General features: G+C 38.9%; 1 long non-coding RNA gene and 1 pseudogene across 1 annotated transcript in view; one reads left to right on the top strand and one right to left on the bottom strand.

Annotated features, from left to right (window-relative positions):
* LOC131329324 (uncharacterized) overlaps nucleotides 1–7,944 on the bottom strand; it is a 14,212-nt gene extending 6,268 nt beyond the window's left edge. Inside the window, exon 1 of the long non-coding RNA XR_009200719.1 lies at nucleotides 7,850–7,944. This is a non-coding gene — a long non-coding RNA (uncharacterized LOC131329324). The remainder of the gene's footprint in view (nucleotides 1–7,849) is intronic.
* LOC131329322 (uncharacterized) lies at nucleotides 2,793–14,666 on the top strand (annotated as a pseudogene).

Genomic DNA, 14,666 nt, shown 5'->3' with positions numbered 1-14,666 from the left:
TGGACCTGGGCGCGGACTATACTACTAAACTATCATTCAAAACGGAACGTCAAGAGGAGTCAAAATAACAAAACTCGATTATGTGTAACATTTAACAACACACCTACCCACCCACACCAAAAAAATCACTCAAATTTCTTGAACATGCACAAATTCCACTCGGAACAGCAGTTAGATTGAAATTTAAACACTACTTGCACCCTGGAAAGAAACAGGCACCAAAAACTTCTCCAAAAAAATCCCGAAAGAATGTTTCACACGGCTTTCAAAAAATGGTTTCTTTGTTAGACCCATTACATTAGCTTTCTTGGCCTAGCTTTTCACGCAACTTTCTTCAACCAGCTTCGCTGGAATATATAAAAAATCCCAAAGAAATGTTTCTTTTTTTTTTGATAATCGAAATGAATGTTTATTGGCCTAACTTCTGACGGAATTTGTAGATGATAAGAGAGAGAGAGAGAGGGGGGGGGGGGGGGGGGGGGGGGGGGGGGGGGGGAACCCAAACGAGATGGCATTTTTGTGAAATATTTGAAAGATTGTGAGCACTTTCTTAAGAGAATTGAAGAGCACATATCAACCCTTAGATCAAACAAATCTGAGCCGTTGTAACAACTTGTCCCCACACCCTTACCCTTCTGTTTTATAATAGAGATAGTTTGGGGAATTAGAGAAAGATATGGCAATATTCTCGGGGGTATTTTTTTTAGCCATTTGTAAACCTAATCTACTCTATCCTTGGGGGACTTGGGGAGGGGATGAGTGATTACGGGAATCGAACTCTGTCCATTTGCATTAGAGTATAAGGGAGGCACCAACTGCACTCCACTCCACTTGCCGCATTCTCGTCTTTCACTGACCATGTGATGTGGAGACACTTTGTGGGATTTTTGGGTTGCATCTTGGAGTGTTATTCGACTAGCAAAATTTACACAAAAGGAGCCCAAATACGGATTCAGAACGACTTGTTATGCATTCCATGGATCTCACAAGCTATTTTTCTATATCTATTTATTTTGTATATCAAATAATTGATTGTGTTTATGTTTTTAATGTATGATATATAATGGCACTTCTAATTATTACTAGTGTTTTAAGCTAATTGTGCAATAAATCCCCAATCATACGTACGTAGCTCAACCAGAGCACCTCAATTATTCTGAAAGATAAAAAAATTCATGCAATATTGATGAGGAATTCTAGCTAGAGAACTGGACCTAATCATCACGTAGGCCGAGATCTCTTCCTTCACCCCATCTGCTTTTTGTTACGGATTTTAGAGGCAAACGGCTCATGGATCATGTGGTCTCAGCCCTTAGGTTTATATTATTTCCATGTACTAATTAAGTTATTTTGTTCAGTTGTTTTCGTTCCCTCTTCTTAGATGAGTCGGAAACACCCGGTAAGGTTATCCTTTATTATTTTGTAGACATTTGGCCTAAGGTTATCACTTTTCTTTTCTTTTTCTTTTCTTCTGGGTTATGCCTCTTGTAGGCTATATATTCGGTTAGCTTTTTTTTTTTTCTTCTATCGATCTCAAACTGATTTACCAAAAAAATATATAGTTAAGGAGAAATTCTGTATTTATATATAGAACTACAATAGAGTGGGGGAGATAAGGGAAACTTTTATGAAGTGCTTATACAAGGAAGGACATGTCACAATTGGGTATTCTTTTCTTTTCTTTTTCTTTTTTCTAAAAGAACGATTCCTGAGTTAGAAAATGTAAGAATAATTAATGGTGCAAATTAGCAAATTCTAGTGACTATTTTATTTCATTGTCAAATTGAAAATTGTAGTCTATATGTATGTATGTGATTGGGTCCTTATTTAAAATGGTATTATTGCCAGGAAAACAACTCACGAGTAGTACTCATCACTTGCTATTGTGTGATAAAGAAATTTAAAATACTGAAACTAACTTATATTTCTGATTTTTATGACATTCAACCACATCCAACCACATAATGAGACATGAGTACTTTTCACACATTTTTCGTTACGTACTTTTTGTAATACGTTCGCAAGTGCATCCAATCAATCATTTATTTTAATAATTAATTAGGTGTTTAGGGTTAGAATACATGCACCTCGACTAATTCTTACGGAAACCCTATTCATAATTAGAGCAAAGCTCTGGATTCAAGCATTGACATAAGACGATTATAAAGATATGCTATAGCCATGACGTTATTTTTCAAAATAATTTTACCACTATTTATTCATAGGGTCTTGAATTTCTTTGTTCAATACTTTCATGTATAATTTTCTTGAATTTCTTTGTGCCAAATTTTGTATTTCAATTTATTTTTTATTTTTGAAATATTATGCATGAAAGTACTTATTTTTTTATCCCAAAAATTCTGCGATGGCCCAAAAGTTAATTTTTGAAAATTGGCTATATTTATATTTACTCGAGACGTACCTTTTCTAAGTACCAGCTCTACTCCACCCTCCCATAACTATTTCCTTCCAATTTAAAAAAAAATCAAAATAACTCAACAAAAATCCTCCTATTCTTATATGAGATAGACTTATTCACGGAGCCGCGTAATCTCGGTTGTCCATGTTGGCTTTGGACGATTTGGATTTAAACGAAACTTTTTCGGAAAAGAGTTTAACTTTTCTTCAGAAAAGTTTCATTAAAATCCGGACTGTTCAATACACTTTGGACGTTCGAGATTTACTTCCTTAAACAACTATTAACCTGGGTTTCCGTGAAAAAGTTTTTCTCTTGCTATATATAATCCCAAGATCATACACTACATGCCATCCGTAACAGACAAAAATCGTACCATCTTTTCTCTCCCACCACTAAAATCCTACGTTAGGGACCAGAGTTTCTCTCCACGGGAACTCTGTTTTCTCCAATAATGAAGCTCTGTTCCCATTCTCTAACTCTTCTCTCTGCTTCTTCTTCTCGGTCAATTGTGTTGCTCTCCGTCTCTGTTTTGCTTATTTTCTGCAGCAGTAGTACTGATGCAGTCATAAGGTTGCCGGAAAACGTAACGCTTCCGGCAGTGCTCGTGTTCGGAGATTCAATTGTGGATCAAGGAAACAACAATAAGCTTACTGCTACGTTTGCTAAATCCAATTTCCCTCCGTATGGGAAGGACTTCATGGGTGGAATTCCCACTGGAAGGTTTTGCAATGGGAAGACCCCACCTGACTTAATAGGTACCACTCCTCTCTCTCTCTCTCTCTCTCTCTTGTTTATCTCTTCGTGATCATGATGATGGCCCCGGTCTAGTGTTTTTTATTTTATAGCAGTAGAGAAATTTATTCACGGTTGAGCCGTGAACAACTGCTTTACAGCAACAATCAATTGCGATCATCTAAAAGTGTTTTGAACGATCGCGATTAGCGCCGTAAATAATTATTCACGACGCAAACGTGAAAAAGATTTTCTCATAAAAGTACAATGATTTTCGCTCTTCCCAATTCACCTAATTGCACGGGTACGGCAATTAATATCGAACATTCATAGACTATTTATTCATCTACTTTTCTCTTTCCTTTTTTAGTACTTTCCAGTTTTGGCAAAAAGAATTTTCATGAAATTCAAGATTCACACTGATTTTAATAAGTAGTTACATCTAGAGCACTAAATTCACTTCTGTTAAATCATATTTGAGTATAATCTGAGTGTGTGGTTCAGTATACAGTTTTTATGTAACGATTGTTTCAAACAAAGAGTCACATTTAGATATATAGTATCCTGTAGGGCGGGCGATTCGGTCAATAGACGACTCAGATTATTGATCCGAGTCAATGGACAACTCGGATTAACTCTGTATCGTCAGCGTTAAAATAGACAGCTAAATCGACCGCTCTACAGTTCCTGTAATGCGGGCTGCACTACAGGATTTTCAAATTTGCCAACTATGGTCACCACGCCCATGTGGACTAACATTTTACCGATTTTCAGCACTGCTTTATGTATTTCTTCTATTAACCTAACACAACTAACAAAAGGAATTGCGGTGGCATTGTTTATTTTGGGGTCTCAAACACTCTTGTGCACGATTTTCAGTAATTTTTTTTTATCTCTATCTCTCTTCATTTATTACTATAAAAAAACTCCCTTAAAACCTAAACCGAACAGGAAATCTTACAATGTTGAAGTTGAGCTTAGAGTCCAAACCATTGAAGAGAATTTAAGTAGATATTATGTGTAATGTCGATCAATAAAAAAACTCTAGATAAGGTAAGTGAACGCCAATTTGGTGTCAGGGACTCAGGTGTGAGACGAAGTGAGTCGGTCCATCACACTTGGTTTTGCAGGCGTTACATTTGATCCAAGAAAAGTTTTGTAAGTATTATCGAAACCCTTCGCCACAAAGCTAAAACTATATGTCAAAGTGATGGTCATTGGTTGATAAAATGCGCCCTAAGCTGAAGTCGAAGAGGTGGCCGGTTTAGGCCCCAAAACTTTTAAAATTTTGGGGTCCCCTCCTAGTTGGTACCAATTATAATAGTCTAGTAAAAAAATGGCCCAGTTTTTAATTTCTCCTTAGGCCCCTAAAAAGTGCAAGTACACAATTGCTGGGTCAAATGCCTGGTTTTCTTTTATTCTGCTACACATATGAGCTTCTTTTTCTTTCTTAAATACTTGGCCCTTATTCCTCTTTAAAAGCCAACTTGGCTATTTGTTCTGTCGCTCTTCAATTTTTTGTTTTTGCGTTAATTTTTTTTCGGATTATTCGTTAGTCTTAACAAGAGGAATTGATTGAAAAAGTTAAAAATTGTGACTTTTACTCAAATATTTTTAAAAATATTGGCCGAAAACCTTGGCGGGGACATAAAATCCGAACCCCTCGGAAAGTTCATAAATGAACAACTATTCTAAAGGAAGAGAAATGCTACTAGTACAACAGAAATGACACAGATTTTGGGCCGTTTCGGGTCCAACAAAAATAATCGGAGCCGCTCATTTTGTTCAATATACTTTGCTTAAGGTCCCCAAAAAAATCAGCTATATTCGACATCGATAAGGGCGTTTACGAAGTGTCCAAAATTGCTTAGAAATTTTTTGAAGTGATTTTGGATGTTTCGTAAAAGCCCTTATAGATGTCGGATGGAGTTGATTTTTAATGGGGACTTTATTCAAAATATATTGAACAAAATGAGCGGCTCCGATTAGCATTTCTGCTGAAGGAAATAATGATGTATAACACAATAATAATGTCCATTTATGGTTGGAAAAAAGAGACAGTTGGCTCGTCCCCATTAAATTCATTGAATGATCCTTTCAAAAAAATTCATTGAATGAAATAGGCCAGTCTTTTGGGCTTGAAAGCCCAATGGGCTGATCCATCAGCCTGAGATCGTAGCCCAATACTAAAAGACAATTGTCGCGAGAATCTATCACTTCAATAAAGTAGAGATGATATTTTATATTATAGTCACTTTCAAAATATGTTATCAGATGAAGACGAGAAGTCGTCTAGGAATTGACCTCGTTGACGTGTCGTATTCAAGTTATGTCATTTTGAAATTTCGCAAATTCGTGTTTGCTTAAACCTAACACTTATGTTATCAGAAGAAGTCGTCTTCACTAGGAGTTGACATCGTGATGTGTCGCATTCAAGTTATGTCATTTTGAAATTTCACAAATTCGTATTTACTTAAACCTAACAATTTTTGACATATGCAAAAGCAAAAATCTATCAACACTAAGCTAACCAGACCTTCTGAAAGTCGTTTGGATTTGACACTCTTTTTAGTTTATAATTTTTTATTTAAAAATGTACATGAAACTATACATTATACAAGTCGCAATGTTATACATGAACCACTTTTTAATTCACAACAGTAATATCGGATTTGAATACCAACACTTATAAACACAACTAAAAACAAACAAAAAAAAGTTCCCTAACAACTTGCCAAATCATGCATTTTTGACTCACCACATCATACCTTGTCGTGTCAGGTCATTTTAAGTTAACGGGTCAAACACAAAAAAGTAAACGATTACATATATGTATAACACCGTATTCATCCCGTATAATCTTATATTGTTGGGCCGTGTTCGTGTCAAAAAACTAATTGACTCAAACCTCAAACTCTGTGTTGAATTCGAGGGAATGAGAGATGGTGCCAAGCATCTTCCTGTAGAGCAGTGCAAAGCGGCCAATTCAACCGCTTATTTCGACAATTGATGGCTCGGATCTTAACCAAGCAATGGACGGTACAAATTTGTATGCGATTTGTGTGCACTCAAATTCGACCTGAGTTGTCCGTGCCAAGATGAACGGACGGATCGACCGCTATGCACCCGCTCAGCAGCATCCCGGGTCTTACTCAGAAACTCCCACCCCTAGTCGTAACTGGATTAACATTGAAACACTGTACCTCTCCATTATTTTCAGCTGAAGAATTGGGAATTAAAGAGCTTGTACCAGCATATCTTGATCCAGATTTGCAGGCCGCCGATCTCCTCACCGGCGTAAGCTTCGCTTCAGGAGGCACTGGATTTGATCCTCTAACTGCTCAGATAACGGTATATATAAACACAATTCCCTTACAACTGGGTAACTACATGCAGGGCCGATCTTGATTTTTTGAAGTCTAAAACGAAATTTAAAGAAGAAGCCTTTTTGGGAGGCCTAAAGCGGTCACAATTAATTCGAGCATTAGCTCAAGGCTGGCTCGGGCTATTTGTACATTTGTTTCCTCTCTCTTCTTTTCACTAATTGCTGCTTTCTTTTGGGTATTGAAAATAACAGGCATGTTTTTCGTTAGACGATCAGTTGAAGATGTTCAGAGAGTACATTGGGAAGGTAAAAGGGATTGTTGGAGAAGACAGAACAAACTTCATCTTAACAAACAGCCTATATTTAGTGGTAGCGGGCAGTGATGACCTTGCCAATACCTATTTTACTCTCCCTATCAGGAAATTGAAGTATGATATTAATTCCTACACTGATTTTATGGTCAGTTCGGCTTGCGATTTTGTAAAGGTACTTCCCTCTTCATCATTTATCATCAATTTGACACTGTGAAAATCGAGACGGGATCATGCTTCCAAAAATCCCCGCCCTCTACGAGCCTATCTTCCCCCGTTGCTGAGTTAAAATCATACTAGGTGTAGGTCCGGGATAATTACGTGAAAACTAACTCGAAATCTCAGTTATCAGATTTATTGTGATTCAGAAAGTCCTCATTGAAACTAATGCTGGGAAGTTTATGTTTTCAAGGAAGTGTACGCACTGGGGGCGAAAAGGATCGCTTTTTTCGGCACTCCTCCGATAGGGTGTTTGCCATCGCAGAGAACACTAGCCGGGGGACAAACGAGAGTGTGTGCCGAGAAGTACAATCAGGCAGCGAAGTTGTACAACACCAAGATAAAGGCCGCCCTTAGTTCCCTCAGCGACAGCCTCAACGACGCCCAAGTCAGGATAGTCTACATCGACATTTACAGCCCTCTTTTCGCTCTCATTCAGAATCCTGAAAAATACGGTAAATCTCATGATTTTTCACTTGTTTCTCAATCTTCAGTAGGATGAGTTGCCTAAATTGATCTCGTTGTGTTTTGTTCAAAAATCGTTGCAGGATTTTCTATTGCTGATAGAGGTTGTTGTGGCTCAGGGAAAATAGAGGTAACCGTACTATGTAACAATTTGTCCAAGATATGTCCAGACGACTCCATGTACCTATTTTGGGACAGTTTCCATCCCACGGAGAAAACATACGGGGTCCTTGTCAATATGATCCTTCAAAAGTACATCAAGGACTTCCTTTGAGGTCAATTTACCTCGCGGTTTTCCCACGGATTAATTCTTCTTCTCTCTCTATTTACAATGTGGGTTAATAGTGTTCTTCTACACATTATTGTTTACGCCAATACCTCGATTTATACGTAAATTCGATTTGGCCGACAAACTGTTCTATGGTAGTAATCTTTTTTTTTTTTTCCCCCTTGAAAGGGAAAACATGTACTCTTGAGATTAAATATTCTGATTTGCAGATGTGGTATGGGTTTTTGTACCCTCACACAATGCAACAGTCTGTAATACAGATGAAGAAATCATGTGCTGTGATATCAATGGAAATTCTTGTACCTCTGCTCAGATCTAAACATAGCTTGCTTTTCAGATCCAAGAATGGAAATTCTGAATCTCTGATACCCTATGCTGGAGTAATATGATCCAATGAAGTATATCAAAATAGCACAGACCGCATTTAACCAGTAAAGCAGTAAGTGGTGCAGGATTTAGACTAAGCCGTCGCCTGAATCACATGTATTTCTACATTATAACAAAAAAAACGTTGTCACTTAACGGGGACGCGGGGGGCTATTGTGCCCATCTCATAGCAGCGTGCAGCTATGCCCATCTCACCATCCGTCTCGGTAATCAATGGTCTAGAAAGAGTTATTTTATGACCGGTAATAGAATACTATTAGCGGTAATAAATAGTAGGACCATCCAAACCGTCCAAAACACTTTTGAACTGTGAAATTTAGCGCAGTTGCATGTTGCTGTGAGTTGGGCACAACAGCCCCCCATTTCCCACTTAACGAGGAGACAAAATTACGTATACATACGAAATTGTCCTTTAATTTTACCCTTGTGGCCAAAAAATGGTTGATGACTTGAAATTTTAGACAGTTTGTTCCCCACATATATGTGAATTTTAAGATTTTTTATACACCCAAAAGATTTACAGGGTTTCAAATTAACCGGAAAAAATAGTACGATTAGTGTAAATATTTGAAGTTGTGCGAGACCGCACCCGGACCCTGGGACCTTGTAGTGATCAAGTCACTACAGTGATGCAGTGATCATTCGGACCGTCCGTTTCCCCAATCGATGATTCAGATTGCTTGTTAACTTTTACCAGTCCAAGTTATCTTTTGCCGGTAAAAGATACTCCAGCAAACATATCTGAACCATTGAATGTTGAGATGAACGATTTGAATTGCGTACTACAGGAGGTGCTACAGAATTGCTCATTACAAGGTCCCTGCTCCACGCCACACCCCTTTGTGTCCACCACTGTAAATTGCAATTAGTGTTGTCCTGGCCTGTATAGTATGTGGGCAGTATCTTTGCTTTGAATTTGATAGTCTAATGTTTTATGGCATTAAAATGATTGCAAGCAGAGTTTCCAAAGAGTTAAGAAATGGACTTGACAGCTGAATTCTTGGTCTAGACATTAAAGGCTGACGCTGTAACAACTGTTCACCTTCCAACCATATATCAATCCAATTCACAGCATATAAAGATGTGAATTGCAGTAATTTATTTCAGCATGGGTTGGATGATAAAGAACCCATATGCTGCACAAGCCGTGTGATAGAGGGAAATACACTATTCATTGTCATCTCTGCCTGCAGCAAATGCTGCTGCAGGCCTTTTTATAACTCCGGACATTATTGTGAGATCCCAAAGTCTCACATCGGGAAGTCGGGAAAAAGTCAAGTAATATGTAATGAAACGTGAGCCATTACTGTAACCTTTTGAGCCACGTGGTTAGGCTAAGGGTTAGTTGGTCAGTTGGAGCGAGTCGTTACAATTACGCACACCTTGCCTAGTTTTGGGGCACAATTCCACCGCGGCCACTTGCGAGAAGCCCAATTGAAAACGATACATATGGACTGAGCCGAAGGTATGTGCAAAATCAGTCGATACAGGACCAGCTGGCTTAGTCCTAAGTGGTGGGTGTCCAAGAGAGAAGACTCAGATTCAAGTTGAGGAATAAACGTTTGGTCTATCGTAGTAATCTACCGAGTTTTTACTGTGCGAAATCCACCGAGTCGATCAAGCATCTTCAACCCACTTAATTGGCAAATGAGTCCGTGTTAGAAAAATTTGTTAGCCCTACCCTTAGTCGCTTAAATGACCCTTTCGCTCTCAATTCTCGTTCTACGCTTGCTCTTAATCCTAGCTCTCGTGAGTTTTAAAATTTTGGGATATCTTTGCAAGATGTTTTCTCCTTCCGCTCACGTACACGTACATGCATTGTGTGACTTAGAGCATCCCCATTGTAATAAGTAAATGAGTGTGAATAAGCACATTTAGTAACAACAATGCTCAAAAAACACCCCACATTGTAATAAGCAAAGTTACTAGTCTTTTAGCGAATAACCAAATTCCACCCATTCCATAACCAAACTTAACAATTTTTACTAATAACCAAACTCAATAACTTAAAAACACTCCATATTGAAATTGTCATATCATAATGAATAATTTGGTGTGGTCGAGTGCGTGATTGAAACTCATTTGCGCTTGGACAAATGTGCATTGTGTATTGTGGGGTTTTTTTGTTGGAGATACAAAAATAACCAATGTATAGGTAGATGTTGTTAAGTTTGATTATAGATTAAATGGATAATCAAATGCTTATGGGGCACATTTTAGTTATTGGTTTTGATTATTACAATTGCGGATGCCCCACCCACCTTCCTTCACTCTAATGAGCTCTGGGCATTTGCCTTAGCCCAACGCTCTTAGCCACATTTACCTTGCTTGAAGGAGTTCATCTATGGTACACAAAAAAAAAAAAAAAAAAATTTGGTATATGGTATTCAAAAGTGATACAGTGGTAAGTATTTTATATGGAGTCATAAAAATTTCAGTGTAGTGGTAAGTATTTTACGTCTGGAATACTTACCACTTTATCACTTTTAGGTATCATACACGAAAAATCTTACCACTACACCGAAATTTTTACCACTCCATATAAAATACTTACTACTATATCACTTTTGGGTATCATACACCAAAAATTTTGTGTGTGCCACAGAAAGTCTGAGAATACTGACCGGGGATTCCCGACCGAATTCCCGACGCCGCGCCGAGCCTATTCCGGCCACTGGACGGCTGATCGGAGCCGACCAAAAATTCTAGAAAAAAAAACCGAGTGGGTCTTTGCGAGAATCAACGGCATCCGATGTGTGTAGGTGGCTGATCCAAACACTCCATTTTTAACACTCCATTTTTTTGTCTACAATGTATACAAAAAAATGGAGTGTTTGGATCGGCCACCTACACACATCGGATGCCGTTGATTCTCGCGCGAACCCACTCGGTTTTTTTTTATAGAATTTTTGGTCGGCTCCGATCAGCCGTCCGGTGGCCGAAATGGGCCCGGCGCGGCGTCGAGAATTTGGTCGGGAACTGTAGTCTTGCTCCTTGGCAAATGGTATTGAGTGTCCATTTTAGCTCATTTCCCCAAGATTAACCACCACATGGAGGTTGTATAATCATGTTTACCCAGTCAACATTTGCAGAAACAAAACAAAACAAAAAAAAATGGAGGAATTAATGAGAAATGAACAATGAAAAAAATCCTATATAAATGCACCAAGTAAAACCATGGAAGTCACATCGATCATAAGTCTTTGTACTGCTCTTCTCTCTCTCTCTTTGTCACTTTGTAGCCCAGCAGAGGTTTAACTCTGCAAAAAATTTCCAAAACAATGCAGCTTCCCCTCTTGCTAAAACTTCCTTCTTCTTCTTCCTCAATAGTTTATCTCTGTGTCTTTCTTCTTCTTCTCCGTTTGTACATTGCCATGGCTGTGATAAGATTACCGCACAACGTAACAATACCCGCGGTGATCATGTTCGGAGATTCGATAGTCGACACGGGCAACAATAACAACCTAAAAACAATATTTAAGGTTAATTATCCTCCTTATGGGAAGGATTTCATGGGTGGAGTACCAACCGGAAGATTTTCTAATGGAAAGGTCCCCTCGGATTTGTTAGGTACGTTGGAACTACCTGTGAATAGTCATGTTTGTCTAGGAAGCTCAAGACCTCTTTGTCTCGTGAAAATATACAGGCGGAACTCTGTCGGGGCCGCTGTCGGGTCAGGGGCCCCCACCCGGCCCTCAGAATCTTGAAATATTTATGAAAATGATATCTAATTTTTGAGTATTATGAATTTTAGTAGAATAATAATTTCTTATAATCTTAATAATTTTGGTTCAATTTAGTAAAAACAGATTGTTTTACCTTGTAATTTCTTAATTCTTTCATAAACAAAGAAATAAGCATGCAAGTACTATTGTCGTAACCTTTTCTTTTACTGCATTAAGCTAGAATAATTTCATTGGACAAATAAATTTTACTGGAAAGCAAACACTAGATGGTATAATAAGTTTACGGGTAGATAAAAACGAGTCAATTATGTCGGCCACCCTCAGGCCAAAATCCTAAGCTCCGCCACTATACCACTATTTTTTTGGTGCTAATTTCTGTGGCATGTCAGTGGAGGAATTGGGGATTAAGGAGCTGTTACCTGCATATCTTGACCCAAATCTGCAAATACAAGACCTATCAACTGGGGTGAACTTTGCTTCGGGCGGCGCTGGATTCGATCCTCTTACATCTGAGCTTGCGGTACGCCATTTTTCTCTATAAAAAAAATAAAAAAATACGCGTACATATTTCTATCACACACAACCGTGGTAGAGTTCCGTCGTGGGACTCATGTGTAAGAGGTTTTTCTGTGCCATGTTAGCTAGAGGTCTTTGTTCTTGTACGCAAATTTTGCGTACAACTCTAACAAGAACCTCTAACAACTGGATCCCGTGCCTCCACTGTGTCCGGTTCTGTGCACGTCGTAGGACTGTTTTTGATTTGTGAGCCCTTATGTTGTTTTATATCGACTCGTTGTTAATCACTTTTTTTTGTTTGTTTTAACACTGATTAAATATCAGTCAGTTATATCATTGTCAGATCAACTAGACTTGTTCAAAGAGTACTTAGCAAAGTTGAAAGGAGTGGTTGGAGAAGCAAGAACAAGCGTGATTTTGGCTAACAGCCTGTACGTAGTAGTAGCAGGGGCCAATGACATCACAAATACCTACTTCAGCAACCCTCTCCGAAAATTTCACTTTGACGTTCCTTCCTACACCGATCTCATGGTTGCCTCGGCTTCCAGCTTTGTGCAGGTAATAGTTTTGCATTCTTGTTTATCGATCACGCGATCAGATTTTATGTCCGAACAAAATCTGTGTCCGGTTAAACTTCCAGCTGCCCGATGCGATGCAATCTCGAGATACACGAATTGAAAAAAGAATGGTTTTAGTGAGTGTGTAATTGGGACATGTAGTTTAGAGATGGAGAATCCCGTGCCATTGAGTACACCCTTTTCGACTAGATCAAATCCTTTAATTTGTGCCCGATCTCCCAACGCAAAACTCCTCTCTATCCCACGAGAACTGGGAGAGTGAAGATTAGGGATCGAGGATCGTGTGGCCCTCTGGCCCTGTTCTGTTGGATATGTAGATTATGCGGCAGTATCACCGTCCTAGAATTGTATGACAATCTCAAGACATGAGACTCGAGAGACAAGATCAAATGACTTAAGAATATTAGGAATAAAGAAGCAGGTTGCACCAAATCCTGCATATCTATTTTCCTATCTCCTCCCATTGCCATCTATTTTCAACCATTGGATTATAGGGCAATCTTAAAACACGACAATCTCTATCCAACGACGAAGAATAGATGGCAATAGCGAAATAGGAGAAAGTGGATACGGAGGATCCGGTGCCCGTTGAGAATTCTGCAGTTGTGCATTGACCAATAAATCAAGTAAAGGTAATATGCTACTTATAAAATTTGCACTATATTTGAAGGACTTGTATGGGCTGGGTGCAAGAAGAATTGGTGTGTTTGGCATACCTCCCATAGGGTGTGTGCCATCACAGAGAACTCTGGGAGGAGGTCCACAAAGAGACTGTGTGGAGAAGTACAATGAAGCAGCAAGATTGTTCAACACAAAGCTCTCACTGAGGTTGAACTCTTTCAACGGCAACCTTCCACTTGCAAGGATTGTCTACATTGATGCCTACGATCTCCCTCTCGATCTCCTTCGTAACCCCGACAAATACGGTACATCTCCTTTGCTACTTAGATATGGAGAGTTTCAAGAAACCCAGAACTAATCTAAATGATATAGTACTAATACAGCACAAGTGGGCAGAAAAAACGTTCGGCCAGTTTCGGGGTCCGATCTCTGCTGTCCCGAAAACTCATATGCCGAGGGGCTTTCTGGCCCTTGGATTGTGTATTTTTTTTAAAAATGTTTTTGATTCAACGACCGGAAAATCCCTCGACATAGAGGATTGTGCCTCAACAATTTCATGGGTGGGTCAATAGACCAAAAAAAAAAAAAAAAAACAATTTCATGGGTGGCCCACACCCCATCAAATTGGAATTTCGGACAAGGGTCAACTTCTCTGTACTTAAAAATGCATTCCTGTTGATATTTGGATTCTCAGTTAATTCATGGGCCGAAAATGCACTGCAATACCAGTACGCGCATTTTTTGGTACAGAAGATTGGACAGGACCTGGACCATATACTGTCTTTTCTGTACACTTTTTGTGCGTTTGTGACTTTTCGAGAGAGACCCATTGGCGAAGGGTAGCCTAAATGGTCTTCGTGTAAGTTTTTTAATTTTCTTTTTTCGTTTTCTATGGCAGGATTCGAAATCGGGAACAAGGGATGCTGCGGGACTGGTGTGGTAGAAGTAGCATTTTTGTGCTCATACACATGTGCCAATGTCTCTGAGTACGTGTTTTGGGACAGTTTCCATCTAACAGAAAAGGCTTACAAGATCATGGTCCATCAAATAGCGGAGAAATATATTAGCAGCTTCTTTTGAGAAACGTTCGTGTTGCTGAAATTGGATCTCTCTAGAGC

This window comes from Rhododendron vialii, chromosome 6a (assembly GCF_030253575.1).
Source record: "Rhododendron vialii isolate Sample 1 chromosome 6a, ASM3025357v1".
Classification (NCBI taxonomy): Eukaryota; Viridiplantae; Streptophyta; class Magnoliopsida; order Ericales; family Ericaceae; genus Rhododendron; species Rhododendron vialii.
Note: the sequence above shows the minus strand (reverse complement) of the source record. Positions and strands in the feature narration are given on the sequence as shown.